Source organism: Notothenia coriiceps, unplaced genomic scaffold (assembly GCF_000735185.1).
Source record: "Notothenia coriiceps isolate Sejong01 unplaced genomic scaffold, NC01 NC01_scaffold00000339, whole genome shotgun sequence".
Classification (NCBI taxonomy): domain Eukaryota; kingdom Metazoa; phylum Chordata; class Actinopteri; order Perciformes; family Nototheniidae; genus Notothenia; species Notothenia coriiceps.
In genome coordinates this window covers 16748160-16760517 of record NW_011333040.1, presented here as the reverse complement: position 1 = coordinate 16760517, position 12358 = coordinate 16748160, and the positions used below count along the sequence as shown (strand labels likewise).

The following is a 12358-nucleotide window of genomic DNA, read 5'->3' as shown; positions in this document are numbered from 1 at the left end:
TAAAATGAATAAATGAGAATGGTATCTGTGTTGTTGATCTGTAATATTACAGTGTTACGTTGATTTGTTTGTCCTTCTCGGACCATGCACTACGCATTTCAGTGGTTTTGTGTTAGAAAAGAAAGCAACCAATCAGATCTTGTTCTGGGTCTCTGGGTAGAATATCCTTCAACCAAGGTATTCTATATCCTTGATTGAATGCCCTGGCCGTTGCACTGAATGAGAGCGTACGTTTGGACTGACAGTTTGATCAACCAATCATATATTGATTTGTAGCCAATGGGCGTATTCTTTGGGCGGCGGCGGGGGGTGTGTGTGTGTCTACAGAAGGTCCAGTTGTGATAGACACGGTTCACCAATGCTTTTACTCCATTGTCTTATAACAGATTTCACATCCAAGTGTTGACAATTTACAACAATGTCTTCATAAGAGCACATAGTAGATGAACATATCAGATATATTATCATGTTGGAATAATTTTCTAAACAAAGAATAAGATGATGAGAGCTAAACAAATATCGTGAAGTGTGATGACTTGCAGAGTTGGTGTTTTTCAGTCAACTTGTTCCTATGGTAACTGTCAATCACAGGATTTTCCTTTTTTACAGATGTTATCGTTAAATTCACCACGAGCCAACTGGACAATCCAGACATCTGCTCAATTCAACGTCACCATTTTGTTTATATTAGAAAAGCATATAATTAAACAGCATCTATTGTCTTTATTTAACATACAGGAATTACAAATACAAACTCAAAATGACTTGTGTGACATTTCTCATAAATCTTCAAAAACACGTGACAAAAAAAAGAAAGTCAAATGTATGTAAAATGCAGGATGACTGCTGCATCACCTGATTTAAAAATTATTTATTTCCTTTTGTGTTGTGGGACATTTGAATTCACTTACGTCAAAGATTGTTGGTAAAGAGTAATTACCTACATGCATAATATGAATAATGTGAAAAAGCTTGCGGATTTAAATTAGTATTCAGAGCTGGTCATCTTCGCCCTGAGGTGATTACACTGGCCCAAACATCAGACATAAGAACCGGGGACAGCAGCGGTGAGCAACTCGTTCTCACTGCTCCTTTATTAAAATACAGCTCTCCATGGGAGATACTGAAGACATGATTAATGCAAAACAAACTTCACCGTTCTTCCTACTGTCAGCAACATGACCTGATATGATGTAAAGCAAACATACTGAGGAAAGATCCTATCCACCAAAGATGATTTATTTATTTCACTGTTACTAAGTGGCCTCTCGTGTTAAACCTTTTTTCATGTTCATGTCGTCTTTAGTCAGTAATACAGTACAAGTCGACCCAGGATAGATGAAGTTTGTGCGAGCTGCTGGAAATATAGATTGTTGGAGTCCATGTCGGAACTCTAATGACGTTATCTTTGTGACAAACACTTCATTATCATCTTCTTTTCGTCTTGACACTTAACAATGTGACAAACATTGGAATGGACGTTTACCCAGGCAGAGGGTCCAGTGTTTCAGTAGCTTTAGAGACTCAAAGTCAGAAGATCTCAGCCTCCGGGGCTTTGTTCATTTCAATTAAAGCTTTCACCATCAGATTACCCCCACTACATTATCGTAGTGAAAATGATTATTAATAAATGTTTGTACAAAAGTTAAAAAACGTGATGTGATTGATGATTTCAGAGGCACTGGATAATTTACAATAGGTGTTTTATTAATACAATTTTTATATTTATATTTATTTCATTTATAAACATCAAAAAATATTAATATTTAGATAACAAAATATAATGGAGTTATACTAAAAATGCTGCTCTGTTTGTATTTTGCTCTATGCGCTGCAATCTAAAATTATTGTTGCAGATATTCAGTTTTCACATCCTTACTTACACATTTTATATAAGATCTCCTTCCTTTCTCCCTCCCTCTCCCTCTCTCTCTCTCTCTCTCTCTCTCTCTCTCCCTCTCTCTCTCCCTCTCTCTCTCGCTCTTGCTCTCTCCCTCTTCCTCTCTCTCCCTCTCCCTCTCTCTCTCTCTCTCTCTCTCTCTCTCTCTCACACACACACACACACACACACACACACACACACACACACACACACACACACACACACACACCCCCCCCCATCACACTTGCTTAAATGCCACATAGTATGCATGATTATCATCCATCATGTGTTAAGCCTCCCTCCCCAAGTCCTTGACTTGCTGTCCCCGTTGCTCAGTATTACGTCCATTTATCATTAAATGACAACCTCTGGGTTTTCCAGCGTCCATAAGTTAACTGAGATCAATTCATCATTTCAGACAACATTTCCGCCCTCTTCCCCCTGCCTGCCAATAGAGGCCTTTATATAAGGGACATTTTGCAGCGCAGGAGCCGATAATATCACACTCTTAATTTCTTAAAGTCTTTTGTTCAGTCTAACTACACATGCTGTCACTTTCAATTATTTTATTTTGTCTCACATGAGTGATCAAAGGCAGGCTGTGTTAGGTTGTACAGCAACACTTCCAGTTGTTTGATGTCATTCACGCAGTAGCTATGAACTCATTCATAGCCTGCAAATGACCAGAGAATGGTTTTGACGGATGAAGTGTGTTTTCTTATGACTTTTCTGTAACCATGCCTCATCACTCGACATTCAATTTTAGTTTTTATTATTCCTACTTTTTCTTTTCTTCTATCTGGGAACTCTATTAGTCTGGAGAGGGGTTTTATATTAGCCTCCACTGCACCACTCACATACAAATCAAGACTTGGACAATTAAACCCCTAAACCTTGAGTTTGAGAAATAAAGCGTTAAAGGTGAAATATTAGGCTAAAAAGAGGAAAACAACATTTCAGTCAATGGCAGGGTAAACTTGCTGTCCTTGATTTTTCCACTTTAACACGATTGTGTGACATTTTGGGATGGCATATGGATATGAGATCACATCACAGCTGTCCATTTGATTAGTCACAACATTAACAGATCCCCCCCCCCCTGTGCATAACCTGCTCCCTGTCCGTCTTTCCATTCTGGACAGCAACTCTGACTCAAACCTGGCTCTTAGCACAACCTCTCACCAGGATGCACGTAAACACCATAAGCTGTAGTACGTGATCCAACACACACGCCAAATCCATACACACTACCTTATCCAAGCACTCTGTTTGACACCAAATCAGGTCTCACTCCATTGGTTCCCTTCAGTTAGCCAGTCATGGCCAGAAACAGATGGATATCACAGACGCACCGTCAACAGTGGGCGGTGCCGACACTCACACTGCGCTTGTGTCACAGCCAGTACAACGCTCATGTGTCCTATTTCATATCAGGGTCAGTGATAGCATGTATTTCCATCCATATATGCATTATAGATAGACGTGCGTATGTTTACTGTGATTGTCCTCGCTGTCTTGGGTCGGTGTTGTTAGGAAACATTTGGTGTACGGAGATGAATTATGCATGCAGTATTTCCTATTGTTGCTCAACTTGTGAAATACCTGTAAGGATAGAGCAGAGAGTTGTCCAATAACTGGGTCACGGGCCTGCTGTTGTTGACTAATCACAAAAGTAGACTACCAATATGTTCAAATTAGCTTGGGTGCGAGGGCAGAGACTAAAGTTCTTGCTCCTGGTCCCGAGGCAGAGAACTGTAAGATCCCGTGCTGTAAGAAGCTCTAACAACAGATTAACCAGTCACTGCGGTGAAGGTTATTTTACCAGTGAGCCCAATTTACTCAAACTGTGCTTAGTGCGATGGGGTCACTATTTCATATTCAAGTCATTAGTGTGAAATGTCTGCCTATAAAAATGCTGCCAGTGGGAGTTGTAAAAGTCATCATTCTTTCGTTTAGCTTTAATGAAATTCCATTTAAATCCACTGGGCATGAGCTCCAGTGATGTGTGTGCTACATCTCAACTCTCCATTAACCGCTATACTAATCCCTCACATTAATCAATATCACCCATACCTCTTAATATGTGATAATAGAGGTTAAATATCAACAATTCCTGTCTATAGGTCTAGCACCACATCTGGTGTTCTTGCCACATTGTCAGATATTTCGACAGAATACAGTGAGGACGTGAGAATCAGCACTGAAAGAGAAAAACCGATGAAAGTGTTAAGGAAGAGATCTCTTTTGACATTAAGGCCACGTCATTAAAATCAGTAAGATGTAGCGAGAGGGCGTCTCACTGAATGTGTCCGTCAGCCTGCCGCCCATCCAGGACCCAACTCTATTTTATTCTGTGGATATCAGCACCGCTGGGCTTTCGGTGATTACGCCTTTGCCTCCATCTGCTCATTACCGTATCGATCTCCCTTTCAAACAGACAGCGGTCATTAGCTTCCTTAAATGACATTCACGATCACCACGCCCGTGCACCATCATCATGTTTTAGGACATGCTCCTGCAGCACCGGACGTGTTTCTCAAGTCAGCGGTTATAACTGTATGTAAGCACCATCAGACCCATATGTGTTTGCTTACAAAATGCAGATAGGAAAAGCTGCAGTGCATCTTACAGAGGGAAGTATTGCTCGACCCACCTTTAGGGAAATGGGGCAAAGGAAATGAACCTGTTTTATGGGCACGTGGAATGATGAAGTGAAGTTAAAAGAAGGCAAGACAGCAGCGATGGGAAAGCAATCCACCGACATGAAAATGAAAATATATGTAGGGTGAGGAATCTGTTAGCTGCTCTGCTGACTCTACCTGGGAAAGTGGATTGCCCCACCACACCTCAGCCCCCCCGCCCCACTGTGTCCCGCCACGCCGAGAGCCTGCATTAGCTGGCTCATTGGCTTCCTGAGATACCGAAGGAGCATCGTGAAAAAAGCTGTGCGTTGGAAATGTTTAGGCATGCTCTGTAGTGATGTTTGCCAAAACGAGATTGCGCTTCTGAAAGTGAAAATGTCACACCCACGGTGGAGGTGTTTCATCAACATGGTGACGGCTCATTGGGTGAGGGGTGGAAGTTATTCCCACTTGCAGTTTGGAAAATGCATCGCTGTCAGCAAAACTTTTCGCATCTACCCATTCCAGAAAGAAAGTGGGAGTAAATGAAAAATATGCAAACTAAACAGATATATCTTTTGTTGCAGGGTGTTAAAAGTGTACATCAGATTTAATGTACCAGCGTGTAGCGGACATATCAAAGTTATTGAACTAATCGAAACTGCAAAGAAAGAAAATCACATTCACATGTAAGAGACACTCGCAGGCTGTATTTTGTTCTCACAGGTTTACAGATTAGATGCTGAACAAACAGAGCTTTGCGTTATTATGGTTTGCCAATACTGTATGGTTGCGGTGTGTTTCATTGCAGGAAGCAAGCAGAGGGGATTAATCAAGAGAAAAGGCTCCTGTGTCAAGCTGCCACCGGTTGATGAAGCACCTACTGTCAGCCATGTTTGCATATCATAGCCTGTAGCATTGTGAAGGTGGAGCTGACCTTACTGCTATCTCTCGTATAGTGCGCTGCCCTCACTTCACATGACGGCAAAACAGCCACTCACACACAGCCCCTCCCCTCTCTCTCTCTCACACACAGCCCCTCCCCCCTCTCTCTCTCACACACTCACACACACACACACACACACACACACACACACACACACACACACACACACACACACACACACACACACACACACACACACACACACACACACACACACACACACACACACACACACACACGTCTTTGTGCATGCATGAACAGAAATGCAGCACATAGAGTATTTATACACAAAGAGAGGAGGAACAATGCCAGGCCTGAGAAGCGTTCTCACTGCACTACATAGTGCTGGTTAATCTAATCCTCTGTAATCATGGTTCACTTCATATTCCAGTTTATACTGCGCTGTCACATCTCATCAGGAACAATAGTGCTCCTTCATTGATGCTTCTGCACATTCAGATAGGCTCTTCTTTCTCACTCTTTCACCACCTTTTTACATATTTCCTGATTTTTATTTGGCTTCTCCTCCTTTTACCGAAGTATCCTACTCTTATCTTTTCACACTCATTGTCTCGTCTTTTTCTACTCTTGATTACACACAAAGTATGCCTTATATAGCCAAAGTGAGCTGTAACTAAACGTAATGCCAAGAAGCAGCCCTTATCACTGTAAATCATGCTGTACACTCAGCACATCACACCGACCAAATCCACCGGAGGCGCTTTCACGAGCCTAAAAGAGCCTCTCTGTTAACAGTCCTGTGGTGAGGGTAAATAAAGGTGGACAGCTTGGAGATTTCCAGCACCGTTTACTGTATTATTGCCTAACACTGTGTTCCTATCAGGAGAGACGTGGGCGACTTTGTGGGAGGTGGTTTTTCTAGCTAGCATCAGGGGGCAGTTGCAGTGTTAGCAGTTTTGGCGTCATGGTAAGTGGAGTGTAGTTATTAATAGAGTTGGGCCCATCCATCTTCCTGTCTAGGAAAATGCTGGGAGGACCAAGGTGGCGTGGGCTTGTGTTCAGCACTTTCATGGCCGCCCACCCTCTTCCTAGTCATCAAGCTGCTTTTGTTTGTTTGCTCACTTTTTTAGGTTGAAGGGTTCTTTTTGGTGCATTTCAGTATCTGTGTAGGCTGCTGCTGGTGTGTGACTTTTGTCAGGGGGTAAATTGCGTATGTAACAAAGGAGTTCACAGAGGGAGATTTGAAGGGCCTTATATGCGGATTGTATAGATGAACTGGCTAAAAATAGTCACATGACCAAATACAAAAAATATTCAAAATCTTTAAATAGAGTTCCACACTATAAAAAACATCTAGTTTGCAGGATCTGGTGAGATTCTATTTTTGCTAAGCATTTAAAGTCACATATTGTGTATAGGCTCTTTCCTATTAGAATAAAAAACTAAAACAAACGTAGGCAACACTATTCCATGTAGACATCCCTGAGTAATGACAATGACAGGATACCTCACAAAACTAGGCTTAACCTTAACCCTGTTTGCAGGACAACAGAACATAAGATAAAATGAAGCCATGAAACTCAGCTACTGTAAAATATCCTTTTCAGCAGCAAGGCACCTGACACTCCACAAGCTGCTGCACTACCAATTCAGCGGCTGAAAATATCTTGCTGCCAACGTCTGTGGAATGATGCACTCATAAAAAGGTTTAGAAAAGGTCAGTATGATGCTGACGATGTGATAAGGGATAAGGGGAACTAACTGGATTTATTATTGTTTGAAGGCAAGGTAAAACACCTGCAGAGATGAGATATCTCAAGTTGCCAGAGCACAAACCTCCCCCCTCTGCAGATACAAGTGCACACCTGAGCGGTGGAATGATGTCACCTCCCATCCCAGTGATGGGTGTGTGGCTGCCAGACGCAGAGACAGAAGCATATGTCGCTGATACGGCTGTTCCAAATGTGCTAAGAAGAAGTCCAGGGTTAGGCACCAACACCAGATGGTTCATCTAAATGTGTGGTGAGCAAGGAGGGGAAAGAGGAAACAAGTGCTCCTGCCCTCTGCCTCCCACCAGCTTTAGGCCAAGGGTCCAAATGTTCCATTTTGGAAAAAACGACTTTTTGCATTTGCAATGCTTGGAAAGTGATTTATGATGAAAATAAACATGGCTCTTAGCATATAATCACAACCATCTCTAGTCAATTTAGCAGAGGGCATATCTCTGAGACCCATTTTTAAAGGGACATTTAGTGTAAACACTTCTTTCAATAAGCAAAACCAAAACAGATTTGTGCAATGATTTTCTGTGGGTCCATCACTGCACTTTACACGATGCAACTTTGTCATAAGGGGGGGGGAAAAGTCAAATGTTGAAGTCCTGCTTTCTGAAATATTGCATTCCCTCAAGGCTCTCACCTGGTCGAGACAATTTGGCCTGATTTAATTAGAGAGCACAGGAAGTTGCCTGAGACGGCGGCCGGGGAGTGACTGGCCTCCCTGTTATCTCCCAGGCTTCTTAATTCCTCTGCCACAGGGATGGCTGCTGGCCCGCGTGGTGAGGAAGCTAAATGCTCATCGTTAGTCGAGTAGATGTTTTCTGTCTGTCTTGGACAAATGAACATGGATGAACCTTTTACATCAGAGATTCTATAAGTGACGAAATAGTGCTCTTATGTCAGGATTTCGAAACGTGTTGTAATTTACCCCTAAACCTACTCCTCTTTCTTTAATACGGCAATAGAAGAGCAGCCCACCAGAAATAAAACTAAAACTAGATTATAATTATTGGATTTTGCCATCACTAATTACTGCGTGAGGCATTATGTACAATATTCTTAAAATATATGGTGGTTTGGAAGCCAAAATCCACCAACAATCATGCAGTTTAACATAACCCTAATAGTAACATTTTTCCATGTTTACACTTTGAAAAAACAATAATTCTAACTCCCTATCTTATCACTGAACCCCTGATGTAGTCTTTAAGAAGGTCAGTTAACGAAAATACATGAAAACGTATCAGAATGTTTTTTGTGCGATCTAACAGTGCATTAACTTCAATAAGACAGAGACATTGTTGTTATATTAAACCATGTTAATTGAGCACTGCTAGCTCTTTTCAACATAGAAATATTTGAACATCTTATTTTAAAGCATCACATACGGCCTCATTTTTCTTTTATGGTCCATGAAGTAAATACTAGTGTTTTATTTGATTTGCTGCATGTTACAGTAAATGATCTCCACAATGTCTTCTCATTCAGATGCACTCACTTCTGTCACTTCAGCTGAAATCTGTTACTAACTGCAGTAGAGTATACAGATCCAATCTGCCTCTCATTGGCTGAACACGTATGAATGCACACATAGAATACATGCACAGAATACAAAATACAGCCACACAAACACACACGTGAACACACTGACCTTCCTGTCCCCTTGTAACATACAAATGAGTCTCCCCCCAGCGTTCCCACAAGGCTGCAACTGGAAAAGCTGAACACCAGTTGCCCTTGTTCATTGAGTCGAGGAACCGCTCACAGTAAACACGAGCCTCTATCTGCAGGTTAAATATAATCATGGTGTTCTGGTGGCATTATGTTACATCAAATGTGATCCCTTTCAGCATAAAGTGAAATGCTAATCATGCAAAAATAGCAAGAACAAACATCCCTACGTGTTTTTGTGTCTTTTTCTGATTGTTTTATGTCCCTTTTTAATCATTTTGATTTTGGGGTCTTTTTGTTCCTCTTTGAAATAGTTTTAATTGGAGTATGACCAGTCCCTTCATACAGAGGTTTTGATATTATCAAGCTAGCCATTGCCTTGTGGTTCCTTTCCCTTGCAATTTCCCATTTTGGTGCTGTGTCATCAATATTTGTATTTGTATATTATTGGTTATGATCTGGCACCTGGTTGATATGTTTGTAGAGGTTAGTGCACAGAAACATCGAAAACTAAGCAAATAAAAAAGAAACAGGCAGGGACTCTACATGTATTATCTATTTTTGTATCCAGCACAGCATCAGTTGTTGTTGCTAGCATGACTTTGAGTGAAACTCATAAGCTGTTATGTAACTGTCGTCGCACATACACAAATTAACAGTTTAATACAAAATGTGCTTGCCTGACAATACTGTTCATGTACATAAACACTGTAGTAATAATTCATGTTTTTTTAGCTATTTCTTAAGTACATTTTTCCAAAAGACGAAGGCCGCTCTATCTCTGAGCAGAAGTCTCTGCCTCAGAGATTTATATCTTGACTCCAGGGCAGGGCCGGCCCTAGACTTTTCGGGGCCCTAAGCGAGCTTTGGCTTGGGGGCCCCCCTCACTCTAGCGCGTTCTCACTACACACAACACGGAACCAAATTTTGTCTTATGATGTTAGCATAAGCACACATATTGTATAAATAAGCATGTAAACACCGTGGACCTAACCTCCTCTGGAAGATTCATCGATATCCGACTCCGGCCCTAAAATATTAGTGACCGAAATACCCGTTACACAAATGGACCAGTGAAAGCTTTCGAGAGACCTTTTACACGTGAGCTGTACTTCGATCTTCGATGGTATGTCATCGTGGTCCAAAACTAGGCCTCAGGACAGTCAATTTCATCAAGTGTCACATCGAATCGATTCGTCCAGTTGCGATCGTGACTCTTATATACCTACAATACGATCACAGACCCGTTCCCAATGAAAAAATTTTTCATTGATCATTAATCAATATCAATGACGAGAGTTTCTCATTAATCAATGAAATAATCAATGATTTAATATTTTCATTGATCATTTGTTCAATGAATAAATTTTTATTATTGCTATGTTTATGTTACAAACACAACAAGACACCGTGTCATTCTGTTACGAAAGACAGGACGCGTAGTCAAAAAGATGTAAACCTGGCATTATAAAAAAACGTAGGAAACATAGGGGTGTTTACTTTTATCACCAATATAGAGGTTCAACATTTACGCGACGACGAGAGCGCGACTAATGACGTAGACGGTAACACACACACACACACAACACACACACACACAACCACACACACACCACACACACACACACACACACACACAACAACACACACACACCACACACACAACACACACACACACACACAGCACACACACACACACACGACACACCACACACACACACCACACGCACCACTCGCAAACGGCCCACACACACACACAATCCGTAATCGGTTCCACAGCCTACACACATAAAAGCGGTATTCGTTCTGGGCGGGTTGTGAGACAGAATGACTAACCGAATGGACTTTACAATGGGCACAATTTGTTAGTAGTGAGAGAGACCAATGAAAGTGAAAAGGTACACACACACTCTCCTGTAGCGACATAAGCGGACATTCAATGTAGGCGTCCAGCTCTAAGCGCAAGTCAAGGTAGTGTATTACATTGCGGTCAATTGTGTGGGTAAATTTTAGTGTCATTGAGATATTGCCGCAATGAATCACCCTATCCAACATTGACTCATTGCGATTAATCAATTGGCGTGTTTCATCAACGGCACATGTCATTGCGCAATGAACACATTGCGCAATCAGGGTTGTGACTACAATAACACTGTCATAAAAGACTCTTTGTCAGTCGACTTTACAACGGTATCAAACGGTGGACGAATGTACAGTTGTCGTACAAACTGTGCATAAACGGGTCGTCAATTTACACCGACAACCCCGGTGACTGCAACGGATTGTTGGTGACTTAAATTTAATAACGTCGGAGAACAAACACACTGTCTAAAAACACGTTCTTCTTAATATTCAAGAAGACTTACTTAATAAGGATAACTGTCATCAAAGATACATTTATAAATACTTTACCTGTCGGTCTCTCTTTATTATTACTTTCTTGTAAATACTTTATGATATACTGTAGTTTTGTTCTTATGCATCAAATGCCACTAAACACTAGAGTATTTCTTTTTTAGACAAATGTCAAGACAAAGTATACCCCAAACTCTCTACATAGGTATCTAGAGAATTAAAAAGAGAGTTTCACGTGGTCTAACTACGAAATTGAAGTTATAATTTTTTTTTCAGAAGGACCCCCTCGTACGGGGGCCTGGGGGGAAATTCNACGGCTAGCCAACATCCCTTGGTCTGCCGTTTTATGAAAGGGGCTCGCAGGCTCCTCCCAGTTTCCAGGTCACTGGTGCCCTTATGGGACTTGGCAGTGGTTTTAGATGGGCTCACTCGACCTCCATTTGAACCCCCTGGAAGAAGCTGACATGAAACACCTGTCACTGAAGACAGTGTTGTTACTGGCTCTGGCATCTGCCAAGCGAGTCAGTGACATTCATGCGCTCTCTGTACATCCTTCATGCACTCAGTTTGCCCCGGGGCAAACAAGAGTGTTGCTGAAGCCCAACCCTGCCTTTGTACCTAAGGTGGTTGGCTCATGTACCCCCATTGACATTGAGGCATTTACTCCGCCGCTGTGTTCCTCTGAGGAACAGCGGCCGAATTTGCTGTGTCCAGTTCGTGCTTTACGCACCTATAGGGACAGGTCAAAATAGTTTTGTTGCAATGACCAACTCTTTATATCCTGGGCTAACCCTCAGAAGGGCAAGCCCGTTACCAGGCAACGGCTCTCCCACTGGATTGTGGAAGCGATTGCTCTGGCTTATACGAGTCAGGGTTTGCAGGCACCAACGGGCCTGCCTGCTCATTCTACTCGTGGACTGGCTACATCCTGGGCTTTGTTCAAGGGTGTTTCCATCAAAGACATTTGTGCAGCAGCGAGCTGGTCCTCACCGCTCACTTTTGTCCGCTTTTACAGGCTAGATGTCTCTGCTCCAAGTGTGGCCAGCGCAGTGCTGGGCCCCGTGTTGAGACAGGGTTCTACCTGTTAAGTTCTGGTTGTTTTGGTGATTTTCGAGATAAGCATGTCTAGCAATACGGNTAACCT

The 12358-nt window shown here is 42.0% G+C and overlaps 1 protein-coding gene across 2 annotated transcripts in view; it reads left to right on the top strand.

Annotated features, from left to right (window-relative positions):
* The window catches only part of LOC104947291 (transmembrane protein C15orf27-like), a 54785-nt gene that overhangs the window by 20837 nt on the left and 21590 nt on the right, over positions 1-12358 (top strand). The gene's annotated exons all lie outside the window — the stretch shown is intronic.